This window comes from Loxodonta africana, chromosome 12 (genome assembly GCF_030014295.1).
Source record: "Loxodonta africana isolate mLoxAfr1 chromosome 12, mLoxAfr1.hap2, whole genome shotgun sequence".
Taxonomy (NCBI): domain Eukaryota; kingdom Metazoa; phylum Chordata; class Mammalia; order Proboscidea; family Elephantidae; genus Loxodonta; species Loxodonta africana.
This window is the reverse complement of record NC_087353.1, coordinates 89574013-89586894: the sequence shown is the minus strand read 5'-3', so window position 1 is coordinate 89586894 and position 12882 is coordinate 89574013. Positions and strand designations below refer to the sequence as shown.

Below are 12882 nucleotides of genomic sequence, written 5' to 3'. Positions count from 1 at the left end.
CCAAGGAGCAGAAATACTTCATTGTTTTTATAACTTCAAAAAAAAAAAAAAAAACCATTGCCACCTAGTTGATTCCAACTCCTAGTGACTCTCTAGGACACAGGAGAACTGCCCCATAGGGTTTCCAAGGAGCAGCTGGTGGATTTGAACTGCCGACCTTTTGGTTAGCAGCCAGTAAAGAAATTAGACCCCTTGCGCCCTGGAAATCTACAAAATGGACAGCATGCTAAGCTACCCCTTATTTTAAGTGCTCACCTTTATCATAAGCCCCACACATGGCGTTCCCCTATGAAAAGGTGACTCCTAAAGTATACTTGGGGCACAGATAGAATGTATTGCTCACTCCACCCGGGCAGACGTGGTTTTTCCAATGAAGAGATGTAATTGCAAATCATTTCAGAAAATGCTCAACAACTAATTGTCGTTATAATACCAAGTTTACATAGGCAAAATAATGGACAAATATCACCATGTAATAGAATAGTACAAAAATGGTAATTTTACTATGGAAAGTTGGAACTTGCCATTTCAAATTAGCAGAAGCTGTGAAGTGGGCATTACTGACAATGTGAATATAGTAATTGGGGCTGATTTCTTGGCGCCTGGCCGAATCTGGCTGCCTGGCGTCCTGTGAGTTAATTATAGCTCTGTTAACAGAGTGGGAACACTTAGCAATGACGCAGAGATAAAACTCTGCTCAGGTCTCTGCAGATGAGGCAAAATGTGAATGTCTGGGCTAGAGATCAGGTGCAAAAGAAATTAATCCCAATTAATTTCTTAAGCAATGGCCCTAAGAAAATACAGACATTTTATTGCTAGGGGTCAACAATCCACAGAAGCCAAGCTTTCTGAAGGTGTCCTTGCTAGCCTAAGTTTCCACATTGCCAGTGTAATGGCTAAGTAAGTCATCTCAGTCTAAATCCAAAAATATTTAATTTACTGCTTTAAAAAGTTTCCTTAAAAAAAAAAAAAAAAAAAACCCAGATATCAAAATATGTGATTCTACCCAAATTAGCTCTAGCCAGACTGAGACACATTTCACTGCGGGCTTTAAAAAATGTCTTCCTTTTCTTGTAGAGATTTTATTGTTCACTTTAAAATTTAAGACTGGAGTCAGGAATAGGAGGAGGAAATTGAATGTGCAGCTAATTGCCTCTGTGAACAACTGCCCCCTTTGCCATGACACCAGGAGAATTAGATAGTGCCTGGCTACCATTACTGAGCATTTTGATAAAAAAATTCTTCAGAAGGATCCTGATCAAAAGGGGGAAAACGTAGAACAGAATTTGAAATTCTCATAGGATCCAGAGTTTCTGGAGCCATGGAGGCTGGGTGAACCCCCGAAACTACAGCCCTGAGATAATCTTTAAATCTTAACACCAAAAATACTCCCTGAAGTCCTCTTAAAACGAAGCAACAGTTTAGCTTAACTAGTAAACAATTTTTTTTTTTTTTTAGTAAACAATGTCAGCCTTGAGCACTGTGCTCTTTTAAGATCTAGCTACATAGGATCAAATGACAAGAGCAACTCAAGGGATTAGGTAGGAAACGTAGGGGGCAGTGAGTTTATGTTAATGGCAGAGAAACAATTCAGAAAAGGAGAATGAGAAAGGCTGCCCAACTTGAAGAATGCAATCGATGTCACTGAATTGTACACGTAGAAACTGCTGAATTGGTGTATATTCTGCTGTGTGTATTCTCAACAACAACAAAAGTTTAAATAAACCAAATTTAAGACTGAATTCTTTTCATGCCCAAGTCCAAGTATTTGACTATCTGATATGTCAGCATGTCCTACACTGTGAAGTTCCTTTCTTTATGAAGCTGTGAAGATGGGCACAATATTACCTTACGGATTTATAGGGAAAATTATTCAAGCTTGGGGTTGTTCCTGGAGAGTGAGATTATTTTAGAGGGAAGTCAGTCAAGTTTTAAATCTGTCACCAAAGCATTTAAAAATAAAAGGCCAATCGCTGTGTTCTTGTTCTTCAGACCTGCTTCCATTTTTCCTTCCCCACAGAACCGTCCTCCCCAGGTAAAAATCACAAAAATAAGTCCCAGTGCTTTCCATGGTTCCCTTTGCTCTGCCTCTTCTTTTCTCTGCTGACCCTGTGGAGAGACTGGTCCGAGGGGGCCACCTCTGAGGTCTCGCTCAACACTTGTCCCTCAGCCCCTCCCCAGAGGCTGTGTGGTGATATGGGGTGAGCACAACATTGGAGTCCAGCTCAGTGACCCTGGGCAAGTTGCTAAGCCTTTCTTGGCTTCATTTCCCTTTTACAAAGACAACAAGGCTACCTTCGCTGGCCATGGCGGGACACATACCCCTTCCCATTACAGCCTGTACCACTGCCCCCTAACTGCTCTAGAAGCTCTCCAAATCCAAAAAATCTACCGTCTTGGCTACCGCTAACTTCAATCCCTCTGAATCCCTCCTCCCCGCAGGCTCCCCAACTCCAAGTCCTCAGATGGCTTCCATCTGATTCTTCCATCTGATTCGCCAGCCACTTCTGGAGAGTAGATCAAAGGCTGATCTCCATTCTACATTTCACGCTAGAGAACACCAACGCCTCCTCAACCCCCAACCACTGGCTTCACCTGCGGCCTCCATAGCATCCCTTTCTAAACCCACCACCCTGGTTTGACCCCCCTCCTAAGCATCACCCTCGTGGTCATACACTCACAGGGAAACATCTAGAATTCGTTGTTTAAGTAAGCAAACGCCTCATTTTGTCATCCCCAAACTAAGCCCTTCGCATCTGGCATTCCCAGACTCATTTGACAGAGCCACTACCCTTCTTGTCACTCAGATTTATAGGTGGAGGGAAGGAAGACAGACACCTGCCCCAGAAGCCACTTCCCAGAGTCAGAACCACAAAAGTAGGGCACCCAGGCCAGAACTTTCGACTCTTTGCTCTTGGCCCACAGTTCTGCCTTCAGAATCCTGTGGATCCCATCTCTGCTTCTTCTATCCAATCAGGTCCACTCCTCAATGCCCACAGTCCTGGCCCTGCCCTGAATCAAACTCTCAGGACCAACCCCACCTGGACAACCCATCCTATCAAAACCACGGGGACTCTACTCTCATTGAGAACATCACTTCCAGGAGGACAGGGACATCCCTAGCACTAAGCACAGTGGCTGGCACAGAGTGGACAGTCCATAAACAGAGGGTCTCCACGAGTCCTTGTGCAATTTTAAATAATAATAAATTGACTCCTAGACAGAATTAACAAAATACGAGAGAGAGAATTTGCTCTCAATTTAAATAAAATCACTAAGGACTGTTCTCATTTATTTTATTTTATTTTCCTGGCAATAAACTCTACATTCCACAGGATGGTTTCAGTCATGTTAAAGGTAGGCCTGGGTGGAGGCCAGAGTGCCCCAAGAGTGGCAGGAAGTCTCTCTCCTCCCCTCCCATGGGCCCACTGCCAGAGGACCCATCTTCCTGAGGCCTTAATACCCAGAGTTTCCCTTAGGCCTTGCTCTCCACCTCCCAGCAGTAAGTCAGTGCAAGACATTGATATTGTTGGGGCACCTCCTTACTTCTAATGCCATAAACTTGACGTCTATTTCAAACACGCAACAGAAGTTCTATGAACTTATCAGTATCCTACTTGGGAAGAGCAGTTTTGTTTCCATTGAGGTGGGGTTGATGAGCAGCTGTAGGGCCCCTTCCCTGATGCCACCCTCCCAAAGACCACCTTGCTGCCCACAGCCCCTGACAGATCAATTACCTTCTTTTCAGGGTTGGGTCACTCAATTCTGGGAATGGCTGAGCCTAGTCAATTGAAAAAAAAGAACAAGTTTTCTTTCCTGAGTCAGGGCATTAATGGAGTTTGGCAAGAGCTGGTGTGTGGCTCAAGCTGTCATGTTGTTTGATTAGAAATGGTTTAACTGAAAATAACAAGCAACCTCCATTTCCATCGATAAGGGATTGGCCTAATCAATCAGAGTAAGCCAGGCACTGGAATATTACTTAGCCATTAAAAACACAGGCTGCACAAACACATTCTGACTGGAAAGACGTCCACAGCATGTACACAAGACTGGCAGCTTACAAAAAGGCAGGTATAGTATGAATCCAAAGTCCTGGGCACACAGGAGGTGCTTTTCAATATTTATTGACCAGAGCTTAAGCATACAGGGATGTCTGAACAGCTGTCTGCAAAACGTTAGCAGTGGTTACCTTAAAAAAAAAAAATTTTTTTTTTTTTAACCTTAGGATGACAGAATTTGGGATGACTTTTTAAATTTCTGCTTTAATTAAATGTTTTACGATTAGCCCATATTATCCTAACAATGAGAATTTTTTTTCTTCCACTTTGAAGGAGCGAACATAGACGTGCTCCACAGGTGGGACCGGACTCAGAGAGCTTTCACAGTCCACTGCTGGATAACACAAGGGCATCTGCGTGACCCAAGGCAGACTCAACCAAAAGTGGTCACTGGGTCATTCGCTATATCAACGCGACAGCATGAACGATATTTTCACGAGTTATCTATTCATTGATTTAATAGTAGTTTTTGAGTGCCTACGTGGCAGGCTTTGTGCTGTGTGTACATGGCAGTGACCTAATAAAATTACATTCTGAGCCTCCAAAATCCAAAAGGTACCCAACAAACCTAATCGTTGTCATTTTCTTCTTTTAATCAAAAATGCATACCATTAAAAGACACTGTTCCCATCCTACTTCTGGCCCCAGCTCCTCCTTTCACGCCCGGTGCCTCTGTGCCAGACTTTGCCCTCTGCAATCTGCATACAGCACACAATACTGAAAAGAGTCCAAAATCAAAAAAAACCAAAGCAGTCACATCGGCCCTGACTCAAGGCGACCCCCTGTGTCAGAGCAGAACTACACCCCAGGGAGTCTGTAACGGCTGGTTTGGGGAAGGAGATCGCCAAGCCTTTCTTCTGAGGAGCCTCTGGGTGGACTCCAACCTCCAACCTTTCAGTGAGCAGCCAAGCGTGATCACTGTTTGCACCTCCTAGGGACTCCAAAAAGAGCCCAACAGAGAGAAAACACTAAGCCTGGGCCACCAATGCCCAAAGATTCAGGGCCATCAGCGCAGGAAAGAATCTGCCTGCTTGTTCAGAGTTTCAGATGAATTGGGCATTTCTCTTCTGCTCAGTGTTTGAGTACTTACCAGGCTGGGAAGGAAAGTAATGTTCACCAGGCACCTGTGTGCGGCATATGAAGCTACATGAGCCTCCAGTATTTAATCACAGCCACCCTAGGACGGGGAGATTCCAACCAGAGTTACACCGAGGCTCTGAAAAGTAATTTCCTAGCAATCAAAGGAGCAAAGATTTGAACCCAGGTCTGCATCACTCCAAAGTCCAAGCTGTCAACACCACGTGGGCCAGGCGCTCAGAGCTGGAGGACATGGGGGCACAGCTGTGGGAGGGGCACGAGATGCCCTGGCAACACGAAAGGCTGTTCCTGGCCCTGGGTGTCCAGGCGGGCTCTCTGAGGGCCGGAAGCGCATTGCCAGCTGCTCCTGGGTGAAGGAGGAACGACAGCAGGGAAGGGAAAACCTGGGCTGGAGGGACCTTCAGCCAGACATGAGCACCGGGAGGAGGCAACTAGGGAAGGAAGGCACACACCCGGTAAGTGGGTCTCACTTTCTGCCCTAAACCTAGGTGCTGGTGGTAGGGCGAGGGGGCGGCTGAGTGCCTCCCTTTTGAGCCAGCTAGGCACTAGTTTTTTTTTTTTTTTGGTTGGGGGTAGATACTGCCTAAAATAAAAATCATTTGAAATAATATAGAACACAAGCTAAGATCGAAAGATACACCTGCAGAAACAGGGCCTCTTGGAATGAGAATTCTGTGAAAGCAGATCTATGACCCAATGTGTCTGCCTTACAGACAGGCAGTTTCCCTGCTGGGAATTTTCCTGTCCCGTGATACTCCACCCTGTTAGCTTTGGGAGTAGTCTTTTTTCCCCCTTAGTCATACTTTTTTGGAAGCCCTCCAGCCCTCGAGCTAAACCTGCAATACCCTAAAAAGGTAGGTAAGCAGTGCTTCTAGGATTTAAGCATCTTTCTCCACCTACTGGAACAGAAGTTGGAGACGTTTCTACCCAAACTAATGTGAAAACAGACCTGCGAAACAATGTGTGCTGGCATGTTTGATAATACCGCCGTCACGCCACAGGCTGAAAGGGCTTAAAAGCGCGGAGAGAGCAAGAGCTAATGGGAAGACCGACCCAGGCCTTTCCCTCGGCTGTGATTTAACAAGTTGGCCTCACCATCTTCTCATCTTTTAAGGTTCACAGTCAACTCTGGAATTCAGTTATGCAAAATGCCCCTCCGAACCAACGTGTCCAAAGGCTTAAGTGGAGTAATTAAAACTCCAAATTCTTCAAAGAATGTATCTGTTGACTAGTTAATATAATAAAGGCTTCATGACTGAGCTGTGATCCCAGCATGAAATGAAACAGACCAAGCTCAGGAATGTCGAGACATAAAAACTGCTGGACAAGAGAGGAGACAAGTCAAATCTCACTGCCCGGTTATCAAACCACCACTGCCCAACTCCAATCTCAGCAAGAAAGGGAATCCAGCGGCCTAACGGAATTAATTTCAAGAAACAGATGCCACTGCCATATTTACTTTCTTGAAGTGCCCACTGCAGCACAGGACTAAGATGTTAAAGCTTTCTCGTGTTTTCATCTTCAGGATTTTCCATGGACAGCAAGGAAAGTCGTATACTCTTCATGGATACCCCAGCACTGAGCAGAGGCCCCAAAGGAGGGGTTCCCACTGCAAGGACCAAGGCTACCACTGTGCCTGCTCTTGGGAAAGTGCAGGTTGGGGCTATCAATGAGCTGATGTTCCCTTAAATTAAACTCCTATGACAAAAACTTCAGTAGAAGAGAATCTCCCAAGGCTCCTCGGGTCCCCCTTCTCCAGGCGGAGCTGGCGGGCTCCTGGAGCCTGTCAGGGGCTCAGGTTGATAGGAACAAGCTGCCCTGCTGGCTGCTTCCATGGCAACGAGGTCAGGTCGGCAACAATAAGCCCGGGCTTTAAAGGAGCCACCTTCCTGAAGGAAGCATGGCACTCTGCCCTTTTCTTTCTGAATTTTCTAATTTACAATATCAGAATGAAATGTGCATGGCTGTTGATCACAGGCGGGAAGGCAGACCCTCCCAAACTGTAGTGTTGGCGTTCTCAGAGGGCAGAAAGAGGCCTCAGGATAGAGACACCTGAGCCTGGTTTGAGTCCTCGTCCTCCGAATGGATTAAGTGACTCTAGGCAAGTTGCTCTCTCTCTCTGGGCCTAAATTTTCTCCTGAACGATTTGAAAGGGTGGGCTATTGGTTGCTAAGCTCCACCCAGCTGTGACAGCTTTCAGATTCTGAGGCATCCTTGGGCCAGCAGGGGTCTGGACCATTCCATGAACATCTGCATCACACCATGTAATCAATCAACCAATCAACAAATGCTTACTGAACAATGTGCTCAACCAAATATTTGGGAGGACCTGCTCATACCCAGCAAACCCTGGTGGCGTAGTGGTTAAGAGCGAGGGCTGCTAACCAAAACGTCAACAGTTAGAACCAACCAGGTGCTCCTTAGAAACGTATACGTCAGTTCTACTCTGTCCTATAGGGTCACTATGAGTCAGAATCGACTCGACGGCAACGGGTTTTGGGTTTTGGTTCATACCTTCCGAGGGCATTTACATAGGGAAAACAGTCACAGGGAGGATGAAGGTCTAGAGGAATCAAATAACAATATAAAGAAATACTAGCAGAGCATCTACAATTCAGAGAACATAGACAACAAGATATCTGATTTCACTGCAGCGCTGCTCGTCTGAGTGATACACTGCCACCTTCCATCTCGCCGCACCTGTGCGCTCACAGGTATAGGCACTATCATCTTCATGGAGTGTGTCTCTGGGTCAGCTTCTACTTCCCACACCACTCACGTCCTTTTCTCCCTCGTTACAGAAGATCACAAATTGGTCAGCTTTACCCACGCTAAAATCTCCTTCATCAGTAAGACCACTCATGTTCAGGATGAGAGGGACTAAGCAACACAACCTGTTTGGCCCTTTGGAAACCCTGATGGCGTAGTGGTTAAGAGCTATGGCTGCTAACCAAAAGGTCGGCAGTTCAAATCCACCAGGGGCTCCTTGGAAACTCTATGCGGCAGTTCTACTCTGTCCTATAAGGTTGCTATGAATTGAAATCGACTCCACAGCAACAGGTTTGGTTTTTTTCTTGGTTAGCAACACAGAGAAGAAATAGTAGATCACATGACCATCCTAGTAAACCAACCAGGATTCGATGTGAGTCTGTACACAGCTTTAAACAACTCAGGGACTGGACACTGAGGATCCTGAGATAAATACTGCCTGACCTGTTTTAAAAATCTCTCCCTACTCCCCGTGGTACATCCATATAATGGAATACTACTCAGCAATGAAAACAAAGAAACTACTGATAAATGCAACGACAGGACTGAATTTAAAAGCATTAGGAAGTGATACTAAATGAAAGAAGCCAGATCCAATGGCTACATACTATGTAACTCCATTTATGTAACCTTCTGGAAAAGGCAAACCTATAGGAACAGAAAACAGATCGGCGGTTACCAAGGGCTGGAGCCAGGGAAGGCTCTGACTGCAAAGGGGCATGGAAACATTCTGGGGAGTGATGGAAACGTTCTCGGTCTTACTGTGGTGGTGGTACATGACAGAATGCAGATACCTAAAATGGGTGAATTTTACCACGTAAACCTCACTAAAAAAAAAAATCTCTCCCCAAATGCAGAACTGATTTTATACCAGTGTCTTCATTCCAGTTCTAGAAAAATAAGGAGCTGAAGTGTAATGACTCAATTATTCACCTTTCTCCTGGCTTTGGGCAGGCTGAAGAGATTAGTTAACAGATTTTTCTCAATTATTATTTATAAAAAGCTTTGGTGCCTGCTACACTTCAATCTGCCAGAAAGTGCTGGTAATGATAAAATGAATAAGCAGAAAACTACCAGTATTATTAATGGAAAAAACTGGAGCCTTGCTTGGCTTGGCAGCTGACAGTATGATGGTTGATATTGCCCTTAGGAGGCAGAGTGAAGCAGTAAGGGGTGGCTGGGGGCTGACACCTGATTCTGTCATTCCCACACCTCGGTTTCCTCCTCTGTAAGATGGGGCAGGAACAGACCCACGTCAGAGGCTGGTGTGAGAACACCAAGCGCACACGTAAAGCACAGTGTCTGGCATATTGTAGGCTCTGGGGTTAGCGTCTACAGTTCTTACTAAGTCACACTTTCTGCTTTTAAAATTGCTTGTAATTGGAAGGACACACACAGACAGTTTGAAGCATTGTACAAAGAGCATCACAGAAACCAGTACACTAGATTCTACCATGGGCTAGGGGCTTTACAGAGGGGACTTCTAACCCCCCATCACACCTTTTAAGGTGGATGTTACCTCCACTTCCCAACCTGCCCAGGTGCCTCAGAGAGTGAGTGGTGACGTGGGAAGGGTCCTGGCCAGCTACTACCAGGGGCTCTGAGATCTGGATAACTCCCAAGGCCCTGCCTAAAAGCCAAAGCCCAAGCAGTCTTTGGTCAAAAACAACACTACAGATACCCAGCTCTGCCTCCATACTGTGCTACGGCCTCAGACAAGCCATCGACCTCAATTTCCTGATGTATAAAATATGGAGATTGGACTAGATAACCCCGGAAGACCCTTTTAAAGTCTACACATTTGTGGCAATACTACTTTCCACTAGGCCTTCCAGCCCCTGCCCTGTCCCAGCCAGCCCCCAGTAACAACAGCACCAACACCTTTCATGAAGTGCTTTCACATGCGGCCTCACTCCTGCCAGCTGGCTCCTTGAGGCTTCCCTGACCATCCATCCTGGCAAGCGCTGAGCCGGCCACTCCACACACACGCCTGAGCATCCACTTCTGCTCAGCCCCACAGGGGAGACAGAGAAACGCAAATGACCACTGGGGCTTTCCCATGCCCCAGCAAGGGACACGCTCAAAAGAAGTACAGGGAGAAAGAAAGAATCCCATCCTGGCCAATCGTTTGGAGTCACAGGAACAGTGGGGCAAAGCTGGCTGGGCGGACTCTGGAGGCCGAGGAAGGGTGAGGAGGAATATCAGCAGATACGGCGGACTGGGCAAGAGGCTGGGTTTCCCATGCTTGTCACCTCACAAGAATTTGAGGTGCTTGTTCTAAATACTGGTCCTCATGCCATTCTCAGGAGATTATGTCTCAGTATGTCTAGGGTTGCCCACCCATCTGTCAGTTTGTCCCACTGTTGTGGCTTGTATGTTGCTATGCTGCTAGACGCTATGCTAGGGTATTTCAAATTCCAGTAGGGTCACCCGTGGTAGACAGGTTCCAGTGGTGCTTCTAGACTAAGACAGAAGAGGAAGAAAGGCCTGGTGATCTGCTTCCAAAAATTAGCCACTGAAAACCTGATGAATCACAACAGAACACTGTCCACCTTGCTTGCTTTGAACACGTCATCAGGAGGCATCAGTCGCTAAAGGAGGACATCACGTTTGGTGAAGCAGAGGGCCAGCAAGGGCGCCGAAGACCCTTGGCGAGAGGGATTGGTACAACAGCTGTAACGATGGACTCGAACATGCTGGGGACTGTGCAGACGACACAGGATGATACAGAATGTTTTGTTCTGTTTTACATAAGTTGTCAGGAGGCAGCGTCAACTCCACGGCAGCTAACGACAATAACATGCCTAGGGTGGGGCCCAGTATTTTTAACAAGCACCCACCCAGGAGATTTTGATGATTGGCTAAATTAGGAAAATACTGAGATAGGGTGTCTCCTTCACACGGGAAGTGAACTTGTTGATTTCTTAACCATTAAAATTCTGAGAGACAGGAACCTGGATTTAATGACCTCCAAATAATTGGTGCTGCATCATTTCAAAGGCATCCAGGGAATGGCAAGTAGGTGAAGGGACAGGAAACCCTAATGGAGCAAAGTGAGCAAAACCCAAAAGCAAGGAAGCCAGTGGTGACTGCACAGTTGGTCACCTGGGCAACTTCCTCTTCAAAACCAGGATACTTGTCCTTCTGCCATTCTCAATGAACCACTCACTCAAATTCTTGTGTACAAGGAGCTCCAGGTGCTGAGCACCACTGGTGGACAGGTGCCACCACAAATCCAAGACCTCCCATCTCAGCAGAAACGTGACCATCGCTCTCTGGTCCTTCTAGTTGTTCTTTGCCAAATCTCTGTCCCATTGCCTTGGAAACTATTTTAAACCTTGTCCACTTTCCCCAGCATTTACCCCCACTGCTCACTCTTGATGGACAATCTACTCTTAAAGGACAATCTTTTGTCCTGCTTCTCCCGAAAAATTGATGCCGTTACCATAAACTACTCCAGTCTGTGAACCTGATTCCACCTCCTTCCAGCCTCTGTGATCTTGACCTTGGCTCAGCCTTCTGTCTCTCATCTTCTCCTCCCCTTCTCCCCACCCTCACCTAGAAACATGCTTGGGTCTCCCCCTCAGGATAGGGAGAACCACCCTGTCTCTTTCCTGTCCTTCTCAGCCAAGTTTTTTCAAAGATAGCTGCATTCACCAGCTCTACCTCCCTAACTCTCCAATCAGACTCCCATGCCCACACTTCAGGATGAACTTTTGCCCCACCCCTTGGTTTACTGTCTGTCCCTCCACTAGAGGGGTCCCTTGGTGGTGCAAAACGTTAATGCGCTTGGCTGTCCACTCAGAGGCATTTCAGTAGAAAGGCCTGGCAATCTCCTTCCGAAAAATCAACTACTCAAAGGCCTACGGAGCACGGTTCTCTTTTGACACACTTGGGGTCACCATGTGTCAGAAATGACAAGACAACAACTAGTTTGGGCCACTAAAATGTAAGCACTGTAAGGGCAGGTACGTTTGATAATTTCATTCCCTGCTGCATCCTCAGGTAAAAGAAGCGGTTGTTGAGTGACCCGACTACCGTTCACCTAGTCCGCTATAATAGCATCCAAACCTTTCTGGCCCCATTCCTGTTCCCCAGACATCCATATTCCACACTGCAGTCTGTAGCACCAACTATTCAAAATGTAAACCCGGCCATCTCACCCCTAAACCTGTATCCTATGAGCACTTGGTCAGGCTTTGGACAGAATAAAGACCCCGTTCTTCAGCCTCACTCTCAAGGCTCTCCGGCCCGGGGCCTGAGTCTCACCATCACGCCACCTCCCTCCGCCTATGGCATGTTCCCAGAGATGGCCCCACGGTGGCGCCAAGCCAGGTCAGGGCTCCTGCATACCCCCCAGAGCGCTCTCCCTTTGCTCCAAAAGTCCACTGGGCATTTCTCTATTTTTCATTTACCTCTCTATATTGGAACAGTCTACTACCACACCGATCTCGCCAGTTGGGCCAGGAGTGCCCCAGAGAAGTGCTAAGGACCCTCGGCTCCTCTTGGAGGGCCTAACCCACAGCAGATGTGCCGACCAACATGTTGGCTGGGCTACAATGAAGTATGAAAGGGCTCATTGAAGGTGTGCCTTGTTCTGCACCAAGCTCTTCAAGCCCTCACTGTCCCAGGAGCTGTCATTCAGGCTCCCTCTGCTTCACTAAAGGAGCTCCACCTCCACCCCTCCTCGTCCTTCCCTGGGAGTGATGCTGTTTTCACCTCTAGTCCTAGAGAACACAGCAAACCCAATTGCACTTTGGCTAGAGCTTACTTGAAACAAATCTGAAAGTGTATTTTGGAAAAGGAATTAATAATAAAAGTTGGAAGGCGTCTTTGGGACGATAAACACTTCCTTTTTCCTTTCTTCCAGCTTCTGCACAGCACCTTCCCCTGGTGGAAAGGCAGTCTGGGACACAGAGTCTCAGTACAACCGGGCCACCAAGCCCCTGAGATGGAA

General features: G+C 46.8%; 1 protein-coding gene and 1 long non-coding RNA gene across 10 annotated transcripts in view; both read right to left on the bottom strand.

The window, feature by feature from the left end:
• CUX1 (cut like homeobox 1) overlaps nt 1-12882 on the bottom strand; it is a 458571-nt gene that overhangs the window by 336977 nt on the left and 108712 nt on the right. The window lies entirely within an intron of this gene.
• The window catches only part of LOC135233004 (uncharacterized), a 77130-nt gene extending 64248 nt beyond the window's left edge, over nt 1-12882 (bottom strand). The window contains exon 1 of the long non-coding RNA XR_010323678.1: nt 1-12882. This exon is cut by the window's left edge and continues 20881 nt beyond it. This is a non-coding gene — a long non-coding RNA (uncharacterized LOC135233004).